The 22,721-nt window shown below is 47.3% G+C and overlaps 1 long non-coding RNA gene across 5 annotated transcripts in view; it reads right to left on the reverse strand.

Annotated features, from left to right (window-relative positions):
• LOC117074933 overlaps positions 1-22,721 on the reverse strand; it is a 100,159-nt gene that overhangs the window by 68,250 nt on the left and 9,188 nt on the right. The window lies entirely within an intron of this gene.

Genomic DNA, 22,721 nt, shown 5'->3' on the forward strand with positions numbered 1-22,721 from the left:
ATGCCTGACCAATAAAAAATTTTTTAATTAAAAAAAGATAAATAAATAATATGTAAAAGGCCACGCACAGTGGCTCATCTGTTATCTCAGCACTTTCAGAGACTGAGGTAGGAGGATCACTTGAGGCCAGCCTGGGTAACATAAGATCCTATCTCTACCAAAAATAGAAAAGTTACCCGCTCGTGGTGCCACGTGCCTGTAGTCCTAGCTACTCACAAGACAAAGATGGGAGAATCGCTTGAGTCCTGAAGCTTGAGGCTGTAGCAAGCCATGATAGTGCCACTGCACTCCAGCCTGGGAAACAGAGGGAGACTGTGTCCCTAAAAAATAAATAAAAATAACTTCTCAAAAAAAGATATATATGTGACCAACAAACATGTGGGAAAAAAAGCTCAACATCGCTGATCATTAGAGAAATGCAAATGAAAGGCCAGGTGCGGTGGCTCACGCCTGTAACCCCAGCACTTTGTGAGGCTGAGTCAGGCGGATCATCTGAGGTCAGGAGTTCGAGACCAGCCTGACCAACATGGAGAAACCCCATCTCTACCAAAAATACAAAATTAGCTGGGCATGGTGCCAGGCGCCTGTAATCCCAGCTGTTTGGGAGGCTAAGACAGGAGAATCGCTAGAACCTGGGAGGCGGAGGTTGTGGTGAGCCGAGATCATGCCATTGCACTCCAGCCTGGGCAACAAAAACGAAACTCCATCTCAAAAACAAAAAAGAGAGAGAGAGAAATGCAAATGAAAACCACAATGAGATACCATCTCACGTCAGTCAGAATGCCAATTATTAAAAAGTCAAGAGACAACAGATAGGTCGGGCATGGTGGCTCACACCTGTAATCCCAGCACTTTGGGAGGCCAAGGTGGGCAGATCACTTGAGGTCAGGAGTTCAAGGCCAGCCTGACCAACATGGTGAAACCCTGTCTCCACTAAAAATACAAAAATTAGCTGGGAATCATGGCGCACACCTGTAACCCCAGCTACTCAGGAGGCTGGGGCAGGTGAATTGCTTGAACCTGGGAGGCAGAGTTTGCAGTGAACCAAGATCATGCCACTGCACTCCAGCCTAGGTGACAGAGTGAGACTCTGTTTCAATAAAATGAAATTTAAAAAAAGAAACAACAGCTGCTGGCGAGGTTGTGAAGAAATAAGAAAGCTATTACACTGTTGGTGGGAATGTAAATTAGTTCAACCATTGTGGAAGACAGTGTGGCAATTCCTCAAAGATTTAGAACCAGAAATACCATTTGACCCAGCAATCCCATTACTGGGTATATACCCAAAGGAATATAAATCATTCTATTATAAAGATACAGGCCGGGTGCGGTGGCTCTCGCCTGTAATCTCAGCACTTTGGGAGGCCGAGGCGGGCGGATCACAAGGTCAGGAGATTGAGACCACGGTGAAACCCCGTCTCTACTAAAAATACAAAAAATTAGCTGGGCGCGGTGGTGGGCGCCTGTAGTCCCAGCTACTCAGGAGGCTGAGGCAGGAGAATGGCATGATCCCGGGAGGTGGAGCTTGCAGTGAGCCGAGATCGCGCCACTGCACTCCAGCCGGCGGGACAGAGCGAGACTCCATCTCAAAAAAAAAAAAAAAGATACAAACACACATATGTCCATTGCAGCACTATTCACAATAGCAAAGACGTGGAATCAACCCAAATGCCCATCAATGATAGACTGGATAAAGAAAATGTGGCAGCTGGGCATGGTGGCTCATGCCTTTAATCCCAGCACTTTGGGAGGTTGAGGCAGGCAGATCACCTGAGGTCAGGAGTTCAAGACCAGCCTGGCCAACATGGTGAAACCCATCTCTACTAAAAATATAAAAATTAGCAGAGTGTGGTGGTGCATGCCTGTAGTCCCAGCTACTCCGAAGGCTGACAGGCAGGGGAATTGCTTAAACCTGGGAGGTTGGCCGGGCGCGGTGGCTCAAGCCTGTAATCCCAGCACTTTGGGAGGCCAAGACGGGCGGATCACGAGGTCAGGAGATCGAGACCATCCTGGCTAACACGATGAAACCCCGTCTCTACTAAAAAAAATACAAAAAACTAGCTGGGCGAGGTGGCGGGCGCCTGTAGTCCCAGCTATTCGGGAGGCTGAGGCAGGAGAATGGCATAAACCCGGGAGGCGGAGCTTGCAGTGAGCTGAGATCCGGCCACTGCACTCCAGCCTGGGTGACACAGCGAGACTCCATCTCAAAAAAAAAAAAAAAAAAAAAATCCTGGGAGATGGAGGTTGCAGCGAGCTGAGATCGCACCGCTGCATTCATTCCAGCCTGGGCGACAGAGCAAGACTCCATCTCAAACAAAAAAAGAAAAAAGAAAGAAAGAAAATGTGGCACATATACACCATGGAATACTATGCAGCCATAAAAAGGAACAAGATCATGTCCTTTGCAGGGACATGGATGAAGCTGGAAGCCATTATCCTCAGCAAACTAATGCAGGAACAGAAAACCAAACACTGTATGTTCTCACTAGTAAGTGGGAGCTGAACAGTGAGAACACATGGACACAGGGAGGGGAACAACACTCACGGGGGCCTGTTGGGGGCAGGCAGGGGAACAGAGAGCGTTAGGGAGAAGAGCTAACGCATGCTGCGCTTAACACCTGGGTGATGGGTGGATAGGTGCAGCAAACCACCATGGCACACGTATACCTGTGTAACAAACCTGCACGTCCTGTACATGTACCCAGGAACTTAAATAAATAAAAGTAAAACATAAGGGCCATGCCTTAGCTCCTGGTTTTGTTTGTTTGTTTGTTTGTTTTTTGAAATGGTCTCACTCTGTCACCAGGCTGGAGTGCAGCTGGCGCAATCTTGGCTCACTTCAACCTCTGCCTCCTGGGTTCAAGTGATTCTCCTGCCTCAGCCTCCCGAGTAGCTGGGACTACAGGTGTCCGCCACCACGCCCGGCTAATTTTTGTATTTTTAGTAGAGACAGGGTTTCACCATATTGGCCAGGATGGTCTCAACATCTTGACCTCGTGATCTGCCTGCCTCAGCCTCTAAAGTGCTGGGATTATAGGCGTGAGCCACCGCACCCGGCCTCCTAGTTTTTAACATGAGCTCAGCTCAGACTGATTCTCTTAGTCTCAATTCTAGGTCCTGTGGCAAAGACACTTTGAGGAGCCCATCCTGGGATGAAAACCATGGCCAGGGAAGGGGCCACAGCAGAGAGGCAAAGCTGCTGAGACCACTTCTGCAACCACAAGGACGAGAGTGCACATCATTGGTGAGGGAGGGCTGGTGCCTGCCCCCATGTGCACACAGCAGCCCATAGCTGAGGAGTCATGGAGCTCTTACCTCAATCCTCCCTCATCAGTTCAGCCAGAACTGATCTCTCAGCCAAGTCTGTACCCTGGCTAGAATGTGATCTTCAGAATGTGATCCTGCTTTGTTCACTCCTATGACCCCAGCATCTAGAAAAATGCTTGGCACCATTGGTAGGCACTCAAATACTATACTTGGTACATCAAATAACAAATTAACTCCTCCATTCTATGTCTTCTTGGAAGGGATACAGGATGGCAGCTGGGGAGAGGAGAGCACAGAAGAAAGATGAGAACAGGATCTTAGAAAACATCCCTGGGGCATATTTGTAGGCCCTGACTTACCCAGATCCTAGGGACGGGAATTATGGCTTAGGGAGCAGTAGGCAAGCCCTGATCATGGAGCCTGGCAGACTCATTTATTCCTTCAACAAGGATTTATGGAACACTTAACAGATGCCAAGTCCTGCTGGATTCTCAGCCTTGTAAGGCCTAGCTTTCATACCCTTCTGGCCCTGTGATTTCTGGCTAGCTTTTAGCCTCTCTGTCTCTCTGTTCATTCATTGGTAGATCACAGGGTCCTTGAGAAGATTAAATGACATTATATATAAAATACTTCCTTGTACATAGTAACTGTCCAGTAAATATTTTTGCTGCAAAACATGGTTGTTGGGTCTGTTGTTTTGTGGGGGCGGGGAGATGGGGCTTAGGGTAAAATTGTAACTGTGTAATTTACCACTGTTTGGGGTTCCTCCAGGAGATGGAATTGATCTGTATAATCACCATTTCTTATGCAAGAATAGCCCTGCCTTCACCTGGCTGCTTATATATGAAGAAGTGCTCTTCTTTCCATAAGAGGACACAGCTTCTGGTGCAGCAGCAGGAAGCTGTAGACGCGGCATGGGTTACTCGGGGGATAATCGGGTTTGCACAGCACCACACACACCTTCCTACCCACATGGGGTGCCCGGGGTGCTGGTGTCGGCCTGGTCAGAGGGCAGGTGAAGCTAATGGCGGCTATGCAGTGAATTCACAGGGCTACCCTGTTCTACTTCTCTCTACCTCCTCCCTCCTGGCTTCTGGTCCCAGGTGTCTCAAGCACAGTTCAGCCTCTTTGAATCTCCACTCAGGGCCATCCCAGTCCCTCAGGTTCATTGTGGGTGTCCTTTCCCTGCTCCCCACTGTCCCTGGAGCTCGCCCCTCCCATCCTACGCTCTGATATGAGAGAGAAGGTCTCCTAGGCCTCCTTCCTGCAAGAGACCTCCTATGTCCCCCCCACTCTCCCCCAGTTTGGCCTCCTAGGCAGATGGTTTGTGTTTGAGGGTCATCCCTCTCCTCTGGACGCCCCGTCATTCACCTTCAGCATTTAGGAACACAGCAGCAATCTAAACCAAATGGAGAAAGCAGGAGAAATTTTTAAAAGAAAGAAAGAAAAAGGCGAGGTGCAGTGGCTCACACCTGTAATCTCGGCACTTTGGGATGCCGAAGCGGATGGATCGCTTGAGGTCAGGCGTTTGAGACCAGCCTGGCCAACATGGCGAAACCCATCTCTACTAAAATACAAAAATTAGCCAGGCATGGTGGCAGGCACCTGTAATCCCAGCTACTGCAGAGGCTGAGGCAGGAGAATCGCTTGAACCCAGGAGGTGGAGGTTGCAGTGAGCCCTGGGATAGAGCCACTGCACTCCAGCCTGGGCGACAGAGCAAGACTCCATCTCAAAAAAAAAAAAAAAAAAAAAAAAAGGAAAGAAAAGAAAAAAAAAGAACAGATAATTTCAAAAGGACATTAAGCTCTATTCAGAGACACAATCTCCAATCAACAAAACGAAAAGCGAGCATTGCCCCACAGGGACTGGCGGAAAGGCAGCCTGCCAGTGAGAGCTTTCTGGAGCCGGCTTCTCACACTGGGGAGGGCGCCCTCCCAGCAACCAACCCCACCCGACGGGATCAGGCAGGACCCCACCTCAGGCTACGGGGCTTTGGGCTTCCCTGCTGCGGAGTTTCCTCCTCACACAGCTTACAAAGGCTCCCTCACGGGAGTAACAGCAGGACTGTGCTTGGCTGACAGAATGTTTTGGCAGAAAACCGCTGTCTGAGTCAGCCCTGAGAAATAATTAACCCTCACGATGTTTCCTGGAGGACTGAAGAGGGTTGGGTGTGGAGGATACAGGCAGGGCCTGAAGAGCTGGGCCTCTGAGGGGGAGGGAGTGCCTGGGCCGTCGGGCCTGGGCCTCCAGCACGCTCACCTGAGGTGCCAGGACCCCTCAGCTAGCTCTCACCTGCTCTCTGGGCCTCAAGATTGTTCTCGGGGAGGGCAGAGAAAAGACTCTTACTTTTCTTTTCTCTTTTTTTTTTTTTTTTTTTTGAGACAGGGTCTTGCCGTCACCCAAGCTAGAGCGTAGTGGTGCAATCATGGCTCACTGCAGCCTTGGCCTCCTGGGCTCAAGTGATCCTCCCATCTCAGCTTCCCAAGTAGCTGGGACTACAGACATACATACCATGTCCAGCTAATTTTTGTACTTTTTATAGAGACAGGGTCTCGCCATATTGCCCAGGCTGGTCTTGAACTCTTGGGCTCAAGTGATCTGCCTGCCTCAGCCTCCAAAAGTGCTGGAATATAGGCTATGCCTAGCCTTTTATTTTTTATTTATTTTTTTGAGACAATGTCTCTTATGTTGCCCAGACTGGAGTGCAGTAGCATGAACACGGCTCACCAACTGCCTCATCTCCCAGGCTCAAGCTATCCTCTTGCCTCAGCCTCCCAAAGTGCTGTGATTACAGTCATGAGCTGCCACACCCAGCTAGTTTTTTTTTCTCTTTTTTCTGTAGAGGCAAGTTCTTGCTATGTTGCCCAGACTGGTCTCGCACTCCTGGGTTCAAGTGATCCATCCACCTCAGCGTCCCAAAGTGCTGGGATTACAGGCATGAGCCACCGCATCCTGCCTGACCCTTACTTTTCTAGACCCTCTTCCTGGAGGCCTGTTTCCAGTCAGGACCTTTCTGTAACATGTAACTCAGGCAGATCACTATGCAGAGTTGCTCACTGTGTGGTGCTAAGTGTGGTAGCAAGAGCTCAGAGAAGACACAAGTAAAACATAAGATCCAGACCAGGCCTCAGGGAACTCACCACCTGAGCAGAGGGGAGACATGGAAACCCTTTCAGTTACATGGCCTCTACTGGTCATGTGTTCATACATCCAGTGTGAAAGGGGAAAAGAGATTTTCTTGAGCCTAAGCAGATTACTTTACACATTTAAACTGGGGGCTCAAAGACTTGCTAAGGTAATAATGTTGCTTGCGATTCATATTGGTTCTTCTTTCTCTTTTTTTGAGATGGAGTTTCGCTCTTGTTGACCAGGCTGGAGTGCAATGGTGCAATCTCGGCTCACTGCAACCTCCGCCTCCCCGGTTCAAGCGATTCTCCTGTCTCAGACTCCTGAATAGCTGGGATTAAAGGCGCCTGCCACCACCCCAGCTAATTTTATATTTTTAGTAGAGACAGGGTTTCTCCATGTTGGTCAGGCTGGTCTCGAACTCCTGACCTCAGGTGATCAGCCTGCCTCAGCCTCCTATAGTGCTGGGATTACAGGCGTTAGCCACCGCGCCCAGCTGGTTCTTCCTTCTAAGAAGCCTCCAGAGTTCCCTGCCTGTGCCTTTCTGAGAGTCTGTCAGATGCCCCTCTTTCATTTCCCTCCATTCCAAGGCCAAGATTTCTCATCCTTATTTCACAATCGGGAAAGTCAAGACCCATGCCACAGGCTGACCTGCCAGGCAACTGGCCTGAGGTTTACACACACTCAAAGGTACAACTGAAGATTTGAAAATCCCTCCCGGCACATCCGTCTTTATGCACTGAATGTATTCATTGAGTTTTTAATGGTTCAGAGCACTCTTGGAAGCAGCCGAGTCCAAAGAGAATTGGAGGCTGGCAGATACAGTGCTGGGGCTTACTCTGGATGGTATTGGTGGGACAGGATACTGTGGCATGCTAACTCAGCGGTCAGCAAACTCTTTCTGTAAGGGCCCAGATAGTAAATAGTCAGTATTTTAGGCTTTATGGGCCAAATACTGTCTCTGTCACATTTTCTTCTTTGATTTTGTTTTTTTGGGTTTTTTTGTTTGTTTATTTGTTTGTTTTTGAGATAGAGTCTCGCTCTGTCACCCAGGCTGGAGTGCAGTGGCACAATCTCAGCTCACTGCAACCTCCACCTCCCAGGTTCATGCCATTGTCCTGCCTCAGCCTCCCTAGTAGCTGGGACTATAGGCACGCGCCACCATGCGCAGCTAATTTTTTGTATTTTTAGTAGAGGTGGCGTTTCACCTTGTTAGCCAGGATGGTCTCGATCTCCTGATCTCGCGATCCGCCCGCTTCGGCCTCCCAAAGTGCTGGGATTACAGGCGTGAGCCACCACACCCCGCATTTTTTGTTTGTTTGTTTTTTAACTATGGTATAGCTGGGCATGGTGGCTCGTGCCTGTAGTCCCATCTACTTGGGAGGCTAAGATGGGAGGGTTGTTTGAGCAAGGGAATTTTAGGCTGCAGTGAGCAGTGATCACACCACTGTACTCTAGCCTGGTCAACAAAGTGAGACCCTGATTCTAAAAAAAACAAAAACCAAAAAAAGCTGGACTAGATGCAGTGGCTCACACCTGCAATCCCAGCACTTTGGGAGGCTGAGGTGGGCAGATCACAAGGTCAAGAAATCGAGACCATCCTGGCCGACACAGTGAAACCCTGTCTCTACCAAAAATACAAAAATTAGCTGGGCGTGGGGTCACATGCCTGTAGTCCCAGCTACTCGGGAGGTTGAGGCAGGAGAATCGCTTGAACCAGGAGGCGGAGGTTTCAGTGAGCTGAGATTGCACCAACTGCACTCCAGCCTGGCGACAGAGCAAGACTCTGTCTCAAAATTAAAAAAAACAAAAAAAACCACGAGACCATACCATGGCTAGATTTGCCTGTGGGCATAGTTAGCTGACCCATCTGCTAGATGAATGGATACAAGATCCAGATTTGGTAAAATGTGAACACTTTAATCCAGGACAAAGCAGTCCTCATGCACATCAGACAGTAGTATAATGCCTCCGTTAGACTCCTAGCTCTGCCACAGAGTGGCTACACAATCCTAGACAAGTTACTTAACCTCTCCAGCCCTCAGTTAGTTTGTCAGTGAAACTGGATTGATAACTGAAGCTCCCTTATAGAGTTATTATGAAGATTGAGTGAGATAGTGCACAGAAAGCTCTTGGTATGGTGTCAGGCACACGGGAAGATCACAGTGAATGTTAGCCTCTACGTGTACCAGGAATGACACCGAGGAAGACACCATCAAGGTTGAAGCTGCTGGAACTCCAAGATGAGGTAACATTCAAATGTGTTTTCTCAGCCTGGAAAGCCTCTGGAAGCATGGGGGCTGTAAGAGCAGATTGCACGTTGCCTGGTCCCCTTGCCCTGGGGCTCCCGGGTGGGCAACAGAAACCCCTGAGCAAACTGGTGTTTGCTCAACTGTTTGAACCCTGACAATTCAGCCCACTGCTCCCCCTACCTCTTGCCTGGAGCTTCCATGCAGGGAGAGGCTGCCACCCACCAGATAGCGTTCCCACCAGGCAGGAGAAGTTGGGGTGGCCAGATGGTCAGGAGGGGCAGATGACAAGGGAAGCCACAAGAGAGCCAGTGGTTAGATGGCAGGGGGTTGCTCAAGCCAGCCCCAGAGCAGGACAGTCACCTGCTGTCCACACACATCCTGCTGAGGGAAGTTCTTCTTTGCCCTGATGGGTGTGACAGTTGGCAACATGGCTAGAAACAGACTGACAGCTATGCCCACCCTGGCTCCTTGGCAGACATTGGAGAAATTCAGGATAGAGATGAGGATTCTGATACTCTCCCCTCAACACTGGAAATGAAAGGAAGCCTCCCAGCCCCCAAGTCCTCCCCGGTCTGTCAGCAGCATTTACGGAAGGCCCACTGTGTGCAAAACCTGTACAAGCAGGAGGGAGTTAAATGGGAAATTGAGGACCAGGCTCCACATGCCCATGGAGGGCTCGTGTGGAGTCTAAACATGAGCCTGGTTCCTGAACACTTGCCAGGCGAACAGGATGGAGCCTGGATGTCCTCAGTCAGCTCCACCACTGGCAGCAACTCCTTACAGGGTCACTAGGCCCTGACTGAAAGGGCACCAGCTGGCCGGGTAGTGGGTGGGTATACATTTGGTTTTAGAGAAAAACAACCACAGATCCGATTTCAAGGCTTTGAGTCTCATCAACCCCTCCTTCCAGTCTTTTCTCAATAGCGGCATTAACTGGGACCCCGAAGAAGGGAGTGGGAAGCAGACACCCAGCAGGGCTCTGCAGGAATCTCCCTGAGCCCCACACCCAGCTCCTGCTGTCTGTGCAAGGGGCAATCATGACTTTCTTCTGTGGCAGGGAAGCAGTGGAATCTGTAGGAGGTTCCAGACCCAGCGACGACCAAGCCTGGGTGGTTCTGACACCAAGAACAAAACGCCTGCAAGATCCACACTGGGAACTCAACCAAGAAGAAAGAAAAGAACAAACAAGATCAATTTCTTCCCCACAGGAGCCAGAATTTTCCTAAGCCAAAGCTACGAATGTTCAGAGACATCTTTATCTCTTGCAGGGACTCTACCTCCTCTCCTGTCTCAACTCCTCCTGAAAAAAGAGATGAAGTCCCACTCCCATCAAAACACCCCTGAAGTGTCAACTTCAAATTATTGATGAATTACTTCTCCCAGGCTGGGTTAGCTTCAAAACTGGGAATGGATTAGGGCATCAGCATGGGAAGAACCTTTAAGAATGTCAGGCTTTTAGAGCCTCAAAGCCACAAATCTCTCAAATGGTGCCGTCTCTAACCCTGGGCACTGGGTCCGATGAGCAGGGGATGGAGGCATGTTTGGACAGGGGCTTGCATCTGAGACCAGCCCCTGATGCCAAACCAAATGTGTCCCTTGTTTTTTTTTTTTTTTTTTTTTTTTTTTGAGACGGAGTCTAGCTCTGTCGCCCAGGCTGGAGTGCAGTGGCGCGATCTCGGCTCACTGCAAGCTCCGCCTCCTGGGTTTTTACGCCATTCTCCTGCCTCAGCCTCCCGAGTAGCTGGGACTACAGGCGCCCGCCATCTCGCCCGGCTAGTTTTTTGTATTTTTTTTTTTAGTAGAGATGGGGTTTCACCGTGTAGACCAGGATGGTCTCGATCTCCTGACCTCGTGATCCACCCGTCTCGGCCTCCCAAAGTGGTCCCTTGTATTTTTAACTGCAAGCTCCCACCACCCTGAGTGAGTTGTTCCCCAAGCAGTGGTACCATTCAGTTGGCCTTTGCAGTCATGCTGACCCAGGGGTACTTGGTCTTCATCAGATTATCTGTCTAAGCATCAATCCGCTGACAGAGGGACCTACCCCAGGCACTTCCAGCTCAGCAGAAAGCACCCTGAGCTAATAAAGGAAAATATAATTTAGAGGTCATGCCCCAAAGCCAGTTATTTCTGTCTGCAGATCCAGCTCCAACTAAAGCCAAGCCAAAAATTAACATTATTTTTGCATTTTAAACAACTTACTAGTCTTTGAAAGGGTACCGATTGGTGAATAGCAATTTACTATGAAGTCATCAGTTGCAAATTACCAATAATTGCTATCACTTCAAGTGTGGGTTTTTTCCCTCCTCATTTTCTTCCCCCTGTTCTGTCTCTGTTATTTTGTTGTTGTTGTTTTGTTTTGTTTTTTGTTTTTTTGAGACGCAGTCTCGCTTTGTCACCCAGGCTGGAGTGCAGTGGCACGATCTCGGCTCACTGCAAGCTCCACCCTCCCAGGGTCATTCTCCTGCCTCAGCCTCCTGAGTAGCTGGGACTACAGGCGCCCGCCACCACGCCCGGCTAATTTTTTGTATTTTTAGTAGAGATGGGGTTTCACCGTGGTCTTGATCTCCTGACCTCGTGATCCACCCGCCTCGGACTCCCAAAGTGCTGGGATTATAGGCATGAGCCACCGTGCCCAGCCCTGTCTCTGTTTTTAAACCAACAAATATTTATCGACCTTCTTTTAGACAAGGTGTGAGCTAGGAACCATGAGAGATAAAAAGATGCGCCTGCCAAGTATTTGCATGTGATATATTCATAGTCTGGCTAGGGTAGTAACATGGTACACATGGGGAAAATAACCAAATGTCAAAAGACTGATAGGTGATGAATGTCGACTCTGTAAAAGTGAAAGTTACATAGAATGTTCAGGGAGCTTAATTTTAAGTTGTCTGTGGGTTGTAAACTACTTCAATTTCCAGTGAGGTGTTTTCCTCTACCAGTGCTTCCCAAACATAAAAGTCTATAAAATGATTTTTTTTTTTTTTTTTTGAGATAGAGTTTCACTCTTGTCACCCAGGCTGGAGTGCAATGGCACGATCTCAGCTCGCTGCAACCTCTGCCTCCTGGATTCAAGTGATTCTCCTGCCTCAGCCTCCCGAAGTAGCTGGGATTACAGGTGCCTGCCACCATACTCAGCTAATTTTTTTGTATTTTTAGTGGAGACAGGGTTTCACCATATTGGCCAGGCTGGTCTTGAACTCCTGACCTTGTGATCTGCCTGCCTCGGCCTCCCAAAGTGCTGGGATTACAGGCATGAGACACTGCACCTGGCTTTTATTTTTTTAAATTTTTTTTTATTTTTGGAGACAGGGTCTTGCTCTGTTGCTCAGGTTGAAATGCAGCGGCATGATCTTGGCTCACTGCAACCTCCACTTCCTGGGTTCAAGTGATCCTCCAACCACAGCCTCTTGAGTAGCTGGCAATATAGGCGCACGCCACCACACCCAGCTGATTTTTGTTTTTTGTTTTTTTTTTTTTTTTGAGACGGAGTCTCGCTCTGTCACCCAGGCTGGAGTGCAGTGGCCAGATCTCAGCTCACTGCAAGCTCCGCCTCCCGGGTTTACGCCATTCTCCTGCCTCAGCCTCCTGAGTAGCTGGGACTACAGGCGCCCGCCACCTCGCCCAGCTAGTTTTTTGTATTTTTTTAGTAGAGACGGGGTTTCACCGTGTTCGCCAGGATGGTCTCGATCTCCTGACCTCGTGATCCGCCCGTCTCGGCCTCCCAAAGTGCTGGGATTACAGGCTTGAGCCACTATGCCATGCCGATTTTTGTATTTTTTGTAGAGACAGGGTTTCACCATGTTGCCCAGGCTGGCCTTGACCTCCTGGGTTCAAGTGATCTTCCTGCCTCAGCCTTCCAAAGTGCTGGGATTACAGACATGAGACACTGCACTCATCTATAAAATGTTGATATGAGTTCTATGAAAAAAACGTTCTGGCCAGGTGAGATGGCTCATGTCTGTATTTCTAGCACTTTGGGAGGCCAAAGCAGTAGAGTGGCTGGAGCCCAGGAGTTGAATCCAGGAGATCAGCCTGGGCAACACAGTAAGACTCTCTCTACAAAAATGTAAAAAACTAGCCAGGTATGGTGGTGTACACATGTGGTCCCAGCTACTTGGGAGGCTGAGATGAGATGATCACTTGAGCCCAGGAATTCGAGGTTTGCAGTGAGCCACGTTTGTGCCACTGCACTCCACTATACTCCAGTCAGAGTGAAAAAAAGAGCAGATTTCTTTTTGTTTTTTGAGACAGTGTCTCTCTCTGTCGCCCAGGCTGGATTGCAGTGGTGCGATCTCAGCTCACTGCAGGCTCTGCATTCTGGTTCACGCCATTCTCCTGCCTCAGCCTCCCAAGTAGCTGGGACTACAGGCACCCGCCACTATGCCTGGCTAATTTTTTGTATTTTTAGTAGAGACGGTGTTTCACCACTTTAGCCAGGATGGTTTCGATCTCCTGACCTCGTGATCCACCTGCCTTGGCCTCCCGAAGTGCTGGGATTACAGGCATGAGCCACCACACCCAGCCAATTTTTTTATCACACAATGTTGCTGAGCCTCCAAGAGCCAAAGTGCATTGTGAATCTGCACAGGACTATGAATGTATGCAGCAGATTCCAGATTAACAATGAAATAGCCCCTCCTCCATGCCCTTTTTCTCATAAGCAATACAAATTAGCATCTTTCTACAATTATAGTCCCAGAGAGTCTAAATATTCTGCTTAGATGGCAAAAAAACAAGGGTGCTCACGCCTCACTTTCTCCAACATTTTCCCCAAAAGTCCAGCCCATAGTGGATCTCTTTTTCTTAGGTTTTCAAAAGAACTTTGGTATCACCAATTTAGCACTCAAATCCGGTCTGTCTTCTGTTAGTTTGTATAGTTCCATGTAACTCATACTACGCCAACTTGAGGCAGATCATACAACAAGTGCTCACTAATAACAAATTACATGATTATTAAATATGCTTTTAAAAATATTTATTTATTTATTTTGAGACAGAGTCGAGCTCTGTCACCCAGGCTGGAGTGCAGTGGCACAATTTTGGCTCACTGCAACCTCCACCTCCCAGGTTCAAATGATTCTCCTGCCTCAGCCTCCCGAGTAGCTGAGATTACAGGCATGCACCACCACGCTTGGCTAATTTTGTATTTTTAGTAGAGACAAGGTTTCACCATGTTGGTCAGGCTGGTCTTGAACTCCTGACCTCAGGTGATCTGCCCTCCTCAGCCTCCCAAAGTGCTGGGATTACAGGCATGAGCCACCACATGGGGCCTAAATATGGTTCTTATCTGCTTCTTATCATGGGTAAGAGCAGAGCCTGGACTCTGAAGGCCAGAGTGCAGATACTGGCTCTGGCTTATTAACTGTGCAACTTTGGGAAGTTACTTAACCTCTCTGTTTCATCATTTGTACCTTAGAATGTTGCTGTGAGCACTAAACTACAGGGCCCAGCACACAGTAACAGTTTAATAGATGTTAGCTGTTTTTATTGCTACTCCTAAGTGTGTTCTACACCTGGTCACCAAGCAAAGAACAGAGCATGGCCAGTGCACAGAGAATCAGATTTCAAGGGCAGCCCATAACACACTCACAAAACACAGGGATATTGTTTGTTTATCTCTTCTAAGATCTCAAGGCACTTAAAAGTCTCAACTTATCAATTTTCACAGGACTTTCCTGACATAGGTTGGAATCCATTATAATCACCCTAGGGAGGGGTTAATGACCTACTCAAGGTTACTTGCCAGGGTCAACCACTGGCTAGGAATAGAAATGGACTCTGCAGTCACCCCTTTTGTCTTAATAACTTCCTCCCTATGTGGTTTTGGCAAAGACAAAACACCCAAGAGTGATGCAGCAACTGGAGGGAAGGTCAAAGAACAGCATCTGGGTTTAGCACAGCCTTGATGAGGCCTTTTTTCCTTTCATCCTCCCACAAGCAGGCATGTACATCCAGCAGCCTCCTGTCCCTCTCTAAGTACCTCAAAATAGTATTCCTTGACCTCCCTTCATCCAGGAGATGCCAAGGAGGGGAATGCAGATGCATCCGAGATGCCAAAGAAAGGCTTTCACACACAAATAGTATTCCTTGACCTCCCTTCATCCAGGAGATGCCAAGGAGGGGAACGCAGATGCATCCGAGATGACAAAGAAAGGCTTTCACACACAAAGCGACTCCTTGCCCTTGGACGTGTTTGCATCCTCACATCCTTCTCATCCCTACGTTCCTACTACTGCAGTCACAGCAGCTCCTAGGCTCTGCCTTGGACAGAACCCACAGTTCCCTTGAAGGAACAAGTTCTCTGCAGCCGGCCCCCTGCCCCAACATCCAGGGACCATGTTGGCCACAGTCCTATTTACAGCTTCCAGAGCAGTCAAGTACAGAAAACCATGTAACAAAGCCACTGAGAAGATCCATCCTGGTGTGTGCACACGTGTGTGTTTTCAATCACCCCTCTGCCTTCCCTCTCCAGTTACTCGGATCTCCTTGCTTTCACCATGAGAACAGTGAATTATTTATGGAGTAACATACTGCACTCAGGGTCTCCCATGATCACGCAGATTGTGACTGCCCTGGGGAATTTACTGCCTAAGTCATTCGGAGAGAATGGGCAAATGAGGTGACAAGAGACAGTGACATAAATTGGGGCTCCCTGGTTCTGCGACTGGTTGGGAGAAGTGGTATGAGGAGGTGACAGACGACAATGGGAAAGTCTGGTCTTCCTAAATCCCTGGTGGTAGCGATATGGAAGCAGGTGGGAAGAATATAAGGAAAATATAAAAGAAACAATGAATTCCTGACCAAGCTGTCAGATAACCTCTGTTGTCACAACACAGGCCTGGACTGACTACTGGGGAACCAAAACGTTCAGATCTCTGCTCATGGTGAGAAGCACGCATAGGTAGGTCAGGGCTAGCAGTCTATCCAAGGCTGAGACCCCAAGCACAGGGGTTCTATCCTTCATTACTCACTTATTACCTCCAGCATCACTGGCCACTTCCTTCTTCTTCTTCCTTTTTTTTTTTGAGATGGAGTCTTGCTCTGTCACCCAGGCTGGAGTGCAGTGGGGCAATCTCGGCTCACTGCAACCTCTGCCTTCTGGGTTCAAGAGATTCTCCCACCTCAGCCTCCCAACTAGCTGGGACTACAGGCACCCGCCATAATGCCTGGTGAATTTTTGTATTTTTACTAGAGACAGGGTTTTGCCATGTTGGTCAGGCTGGTCTTTAATTCCTGACCTCAGGGGATCCGCCCAACTTGGCCTCCCAAAGTGCTGGAATTACAGGTGTGAGCCACTGCGCCTGGCCCAGTTCCTTTTTTCATACAAACTTTTTGCTCAGTATTTCACTTGCAGGGCTTTCTGACTGCTCTTCATTGCTCTTTTTGTAGAGAATATCAAGAGGTATCTTTCCCTGGGTCTCTGCCTTCTAACATCTTACAAAACACGGCAAAATAGAGAAGAGATATACACAGTGCTGATTTTCTAAGGGAATGTGCTAGAATATTGTCCTGGAACTATGTTCTTATGCCACCCTAGAACAATGTTTCAAAATCTAATGTTCAACACTGATATTTAATATTCACATCAAATAATAAAAGCTGTTTATTTGCATTTATATACATTTTAAATACCTTCCTATATACCTTATTTTATCAAATTTAAGATAGCGCCAATATAAGTGGTGCTTTTTACTTTTGTATTGCATCAAGAAAAACAAAATTCCATTGGCTGTAAGATACACCCCGATTTCAGAGATATTAAAAGTGGGAAAAATGCACACCTAGAATTTATCAAAATTATGCTGAAAGGAATCTCATTTTCCTCAAGTTCTTGCCATAAATCAGAGAACAACACCCTGTGTCTCTCCAAGTCTGATGTAAGGCAGCCTCCTTTATAGTTGATATCACAGAAGAAAAATAAGGAGAAAGAAAAGCAAGGGGCCAGATGCGGTGGCTCATGCCTGTACTCCCAGCACTTTGGGAGGCCAAGGCAGGAGGATCATTGAGCCCAGGAGTTTGAAACCAGCCTGGGCAGCAAAGGGAGACCCAGTCTCTACAAAAAATAAAAAAATGAGCCAGGTGTGGTGGCATGTGCCTGTGGTCCCAGCTACACAGGAGACTGATGCAGGAGGATCACTTGAGCCCAGGAAGTTAAGGCTGTAGTGAGCCATGTTTGTGCCACTGCACTCCAGCCTGGGTGACAAAGCAAGACTGTCTCAAAAAAAAAAAGGAAAGGAGATAGGAGAGGAGAGGAGAGAGGAGGAGAGGGGAGGGGAGGGGAGGGCACTGGAGAGGAGATGAGGGAAAAGAAAAGAGAAAAGCAAAGCAAGGGGGTGAGATGGGTTTAGTGCGTAGATGTATGAGATACTTTATGGATAACCGTGTCTATTCATCCCACCTCTGCTTCCTGGATCTGCTGAATCATTCAGCTCATTATTAATGGAGAGGAATTAGGGAGGGGTTACAGGGAGAGGTGCCGTAGTCCACACCTGCAGCAGCAGGTTACATGGACGGTGCCATGGAAATGGTTCCAGCAGTGGTCTGGGCAAAGGTTTCACGCAGAAGAGATTTGACCTGAGTGTGAAGGATGAGAAGGCAAAAGCATCTCGGGATGGAACAAACGAAGGAAGACAGGAAAACAAGCAGCCTGAGGGGGCGGTGGTGACTGCCTCTTCAGTGACAGACAGCGGGCAGTGGGCAACAAAGCTGGGCCAGACTTTGAGGTTGTACACAAATGGTTAAGGATTTTTGGACCATCTTATACTGGCAGTGGGCCACCGTAAGTTTTTCAAGTGTGGGAATAATGGATGCAAAACAGTATTTCAGGGGAAAAAAAACACAACAGCATTTCAGAAAAAAAATGAAAACCTTAATTTCCAGAAGATAAATTGGCAGTTCTGTATATAGTGAACTCAGTGAGAAGAGGTAAAAGTTGAAAGGACTAATGAAAATAAAAATTACCGTTTATTGAGTCTGCTATTGACAGAAATATAATTTTTTTTTTTTTCTTGAGACAGAGTCTGGGTCCACCGCCCAGGCTGGAGTGCAGTGGCGTGATCTCAGCTCACTGCAGCCTCCACCTCCTGGGCTCAAGTGAGCCTCAGCTTCTCCAGTCTCAGCCTCCCAAGTAGCTGGGGCTACAGGCATGTGCCACCACACCTGGCTAATTTATGTATTTTTAGTAGATATGGGGTTTCATCATGCTGGCCAGGCTGGTCTCAAACTCCTGGCCTCAAGTTGCCTGCCTTCCTTGGCCTCCCAAAGTGCTGGGAATACAAACATGTTGCCATGGGTCCTGGCCAAGAAACAGAAAATTAAAAGAAAGAGCTGTTTTGAGATAACAGTGCTAGAGATAATCAACTTAGATGATAAATTTGACAAAATAGAAGAAATAGCCATTAAGTGGGTAGAGATACAGAAATGATGCTGGGAAAAAAAGGATAGAAAATCAGATTTAGGAATCATTTTCATAGAGGTGAACTTGAGTCGAGGGGTTCTAAAGTCATGAAAAAAGATGAGATTTAGCCTAGCATGGTGGTGCACACCTGCTGTTCCCAGCTACTGGTGTGGCTGAAGTGAGAAGACCATGTGAGCCCAAAAGTTTGAGGTTGCACTGCATAATGATCATGCCCACGAATAGTCACTGCACTCCAGTCCCAGCGACATAGCAAAACCCCACCTCTAAAACAAAAAAGAATAGGCGAGGTGCAGTGGCTCATGCCTATAATCCTTGCACTTTGGGAGGCTGAGGCAGGCAGATACCTGAGGTCAGGAGTTCAAAACCAGCCTGACTAACGTGGTGAAACCCCGTGTCTACTAAAAATTCAAAAATTAGCCTGGTGTGGTGGCGTAAGCCTGTAATCCCAGCTACTCGGGAGGCTGAGGCAGAAGAATTACTTGAAACCAGAAGGCAGAGGTTGCAGTGAGCCGAGATCTCTCCAGCCTGGGCCACAGAGCAAGACTCTTGTCGCAAAAAAAAAAAAAAAAAGATGAGATTTAGCAAGAAGAAACTTTAGGACCTCAAAATTTTTAAGTACAAAATATTTCACAAACACAGAGTAGTACAGAGAACAATAATATGTAACACTCCATACCTACCACCCAGATATTCAAATGTCATTCTTTTGATATATTTGCTTCAGATTCTTTTTTACATTTTTTTCCTAAAGGAACAACAAACATTACAGATACAATTGAGGCTATCTCCATTCCCTTCTCTCCTTCACTACAAATATGTACTATCCTCCTATTGCTCTGTGACCCTTCTAATTAGTTTTGTACTCTTATGACATAGAGAGAGCCAAAAATATTATGCTAGGTGTAAATTAGGTATGGGCTTGGTGCAGTGGCTCACACCTAGCACTTTGGGAGACCAAGGCAGGAAGATTGCTTGAGCCCAGGAGTTCGAGACAAGACTGGGCAACATGGCGAGACCCCGTCTCTATTAAAAATTTAAGAATTAGCCGGATGTGGTGGTATCCACCTGTGGTCCCAACTACTCTGGAGCCTGAGGTGGGAGGATGGCTTGAGCCCAGGAGGTCAAGGCTGCAGTGAGCTGTGTTCACACCACTATACTCCAGCCTGGGCAACAGAGTGAGACGCTGTCTCAAAAAAAAAAAAAAGTATGTACATGATATATGTACATATTCTTTTAAAATTTGCTTTTATTTTATTCAATATTCATATATTTTAGAAATTCATCCACAATTATATATGTGTATATATACAGGAATATGTGAAGTACATTCATTTTAACTTCTATATTGTATGCCATTACATGAATATGTCATGAAATATTTCTCCATTTTTTTCTAGTTTTAGCTTTTATAAATAATGTTGTAATGGACAGCCAAGTGTATATTCCAAGCATATGTGCACACTTGCCCAAGAGTTTCTGAGGGGTATAGAGTCCACATTTCTTCTTTTTTTGAGCTGGGGTCTCACCCTGTCACCCAGGCTGGAGTGCAGTGGTGCCATCATGGCTCACTACAGCCTCAGCCCCCCAGCTCAAGCTCAAGCCTCAGACTCCCTAGCAACTGGGACTACAGGCATGTGCCACCACATTTCGCCTTTTTGCTCAGGCTGGTCTCGAACTCCTGAGCTCAAGTGATCTGCCTGCCTTGGCCTCCCAAAGTGCTAGGATTACAGGTGTGAGCTACCCCACCTGGCCTGAATGTATACATTTCTAACAGATAATACCAAATTGCTTTCTAAGTGCATGAACTCTACCCTACAACTCCACAAATACTTATCTTGCCAGATTTCTAATTTTTCCTTATCCAACAGGCATAAATTATTGTCTTGTCCTCTAATTTGCATTTATCTGATCACCACTGAGTTTGGACATTTTTATTCAGGGCCCTTCTTCTGGGAATGAAATTGCTTACTGTAATCTTTGTCCTTAGTTTCTATGAGGTTGAGGGTCTTTTTTCTTTACTTTTTTTTTTCTTTTACTGAGTTACGGGGGTTCTTTATGTATTTTGGATGGGAAATCTTTGTCCAGTTGCATGTATTCTAAACGTCTTTTCCCAGTCTATGCTTTGTCTTCTAACACTATATACTGTGCCTTTAAGTTTTTTTGTTTGTTTTTGCTTTTTTGAGACAGTCTCGCTCTGTTGCCCAGGCTGGAGTGCAGTGGCACGATCTCAGCTCACTGCAATGTCTCATGGGTTCAAGCGATTCTCCTGCCTCAGTCTCCTGAGTAGCTGGGACTACAGGCGCCCGCCACCACGCCCAGCTAATTTTTGTATTTTTATTAGAGACAGGGTTTCACCCTGTTGGCCAGGTTGGTCTCGAACTCCTGACTTTGTGATCTGCCCGTCTCAGCCTCCCAAAGTGCTAGGATTACAGGCGTGAACCACCACACGGGCCAAGTTTTTTTAATTATGAAAATGTTCAATTGCTCACAAAAGTTGAGAAAACAATATATTGAAACTACATTGTTACCCAGACTCAACAAGTAACAAGATTTTGCTATATTTGCCTTATCTCTCTCTTTTTCTTTCTTACATTTCTGCTAACATATTTTAAAGTAATCCCAGATTGCATGTCATTTCACTCCTACATACTTCATTAAGCATCTGTACAACTAAGGACATTTTCTTATGTAGTCACCATGTGCCAATCATGATGATTTCTATCAAAATTAACAACTATTCTTTCATATCACCTAATAGATGGTGATTTGGGATACTTGAAAGTTTTTAATGAGGCTGCAATTTTTCTGCTGCAAAACACAGATATCGCATTGCCTGGCCTGGGATTACAATTGCTGTCCTTCCTATGTGATGATGACCCATGCATGATTCCACTACCAGCAGGTCCTTCTTCAGGAAGCAGGAAGGCTTTTCTGCACCTGGGAGAGACAGGCGACGACTGCTTCAGTCTGTACCCGTGGCAGCTGCTTACAAAGCATATGACCACTTAAGTCATTATCTCTGACACCTCTGCTGGAAAATAGCCATCTACCTCAGAGGAGGTGGTCTGTCTGCTGCCGACAGATCCCAGCAACCACACTGATGCTTCCCTCTGAGGTCTGGAAATTTACACATAAAAGTCTTCATAACCTTTAGGGAAGAGGCAGCCAGAGAAATTCGATTCCAGTCAGGATGGTTTGGGGGATGGGCTAAGGTTAATCCCTCTACCGTGTTCTCAGAATGAAGAAAACAGACATTTACTGGGAAAAAGAACAGCTCTGAATACAAATACTAGAATAGGGCTTTTCAAATGTGTGCCTTCTGTGGCTCCCTTTATCCAGAGAAAAAGAGTCCATGGATTTCTCCCTATACTGCTTAACGTGGCAAAAGACCCCGAATTGCTGGAATTAATGGGAAGACTAGAGCAGCTCTGGATAAGACACCAGTGAGGTAATGTCTGGTTTTTGTTAAATATCCCAAATAGATTACTCACTCTTGCTAGATAAAAGGTAAAGACACTGTGGTGCTATTAACACAAATCCTGCTGCAAACCGGGCCCCCACAGGTCCCCGGACTGGGGAGCTGCCATGCTGTTCAGAAGACCAGTGGTGGGGGCAGGAGAGGGGGGCAGTCACAGTAAACATTGTCCAGAGAAGAAAACCAGTCAGCTCTGTGATCTTTGCAAACTCCTTTTTGTTAAGGAACCCAGAACACCAATGAGACCCTGGGAGGCTCGTATTAGACAGAGTCAGAAAGAAGGTCTGTGGGAAAGATCCCTTCTCTCTGTCTTCAGTAGAAGAGCTACCTTGGCAGAACTGGACAGCCAGGCCCGAAGGCTCCACTGGCTCCTCTTACCCTTGGGGCTTTTGATTCTATACCTGGAGCAATTCCTTCCATTTAAAGCACCTTTTTTTTTTTTTTTTTAGAGACAAAGTCTCACAAAGCCCAGGCTGGAGTGCAATGGCGCGATCTCAGCTCACTGCAATCTCTGACTACCAAGTTCAAGTGATTCCCCTGCCTCAGCCTTCTGAGTAGCTGGGATTACAGGCCTGCCCCACTACGTCCAGCTAATTTTTATATTTTTAGTAGAGATGGGGTTTCACCATGTTGGCCAGGCTGGTCTTGAACTCCTGACCTCAGGTGATCCGCCCACCTCGGCTTCCCAAAGTGCTGGGATTACAGGCGTGATGCCACCATGCCTGGCTTTTTTTTTTTCAATTATTTTTTGAGACATGGTCTCCCTCTGTGGCCCAGGCTGGAGTGCGGTGGCGCAATCTTGGCTCACTGCAATCTCCACCTCCCAGGTTCAAGCGATTCTCCTGCCTCAGCCTCCTGAGTAGCTGGGATTACAGGCATGTGCCACCACAGGCCAGCTAATTTTTGTAATTTTAGTAGAGATGGGGTTTCACCATGTTGGCCAGGCTAGTTTCAAACTGCTGACCTCAGGTGATCTGCCTGCCTTGGCCTCCCAAAGTGCTGGGATTACAGGCGTGAACCACCACCCCCGGCCCCATTTAAATCACTTTACAGTTTACAAAGAATTTCCACATGCATTGTTTCAACTGCTCCTCATAAGAGCCTTGTAAGATGAGCTGAGAATATTGAGGCTCAGATTGGTTAAGTCATCAGGCAGAGTCATGGCTGTTTTCCTCCATTTAT

The sequence above is a fragment of the Trachypithecus francoisi genome, unplaced genomic scaffold, assembly GCF_009764315.1.
Source record: "Trachypithecus francoisi isolate TF-2019V2 unplaced genomic scaffold, Tfra_2.0 Lachesis_group5, whole genome shotgun sequence".
NCBI lineage: Eukaryota > Metazoa > Chordata > Mammalia > Primates > Cercopithecidae > Trachypithecus > Trachypithecus francoisi.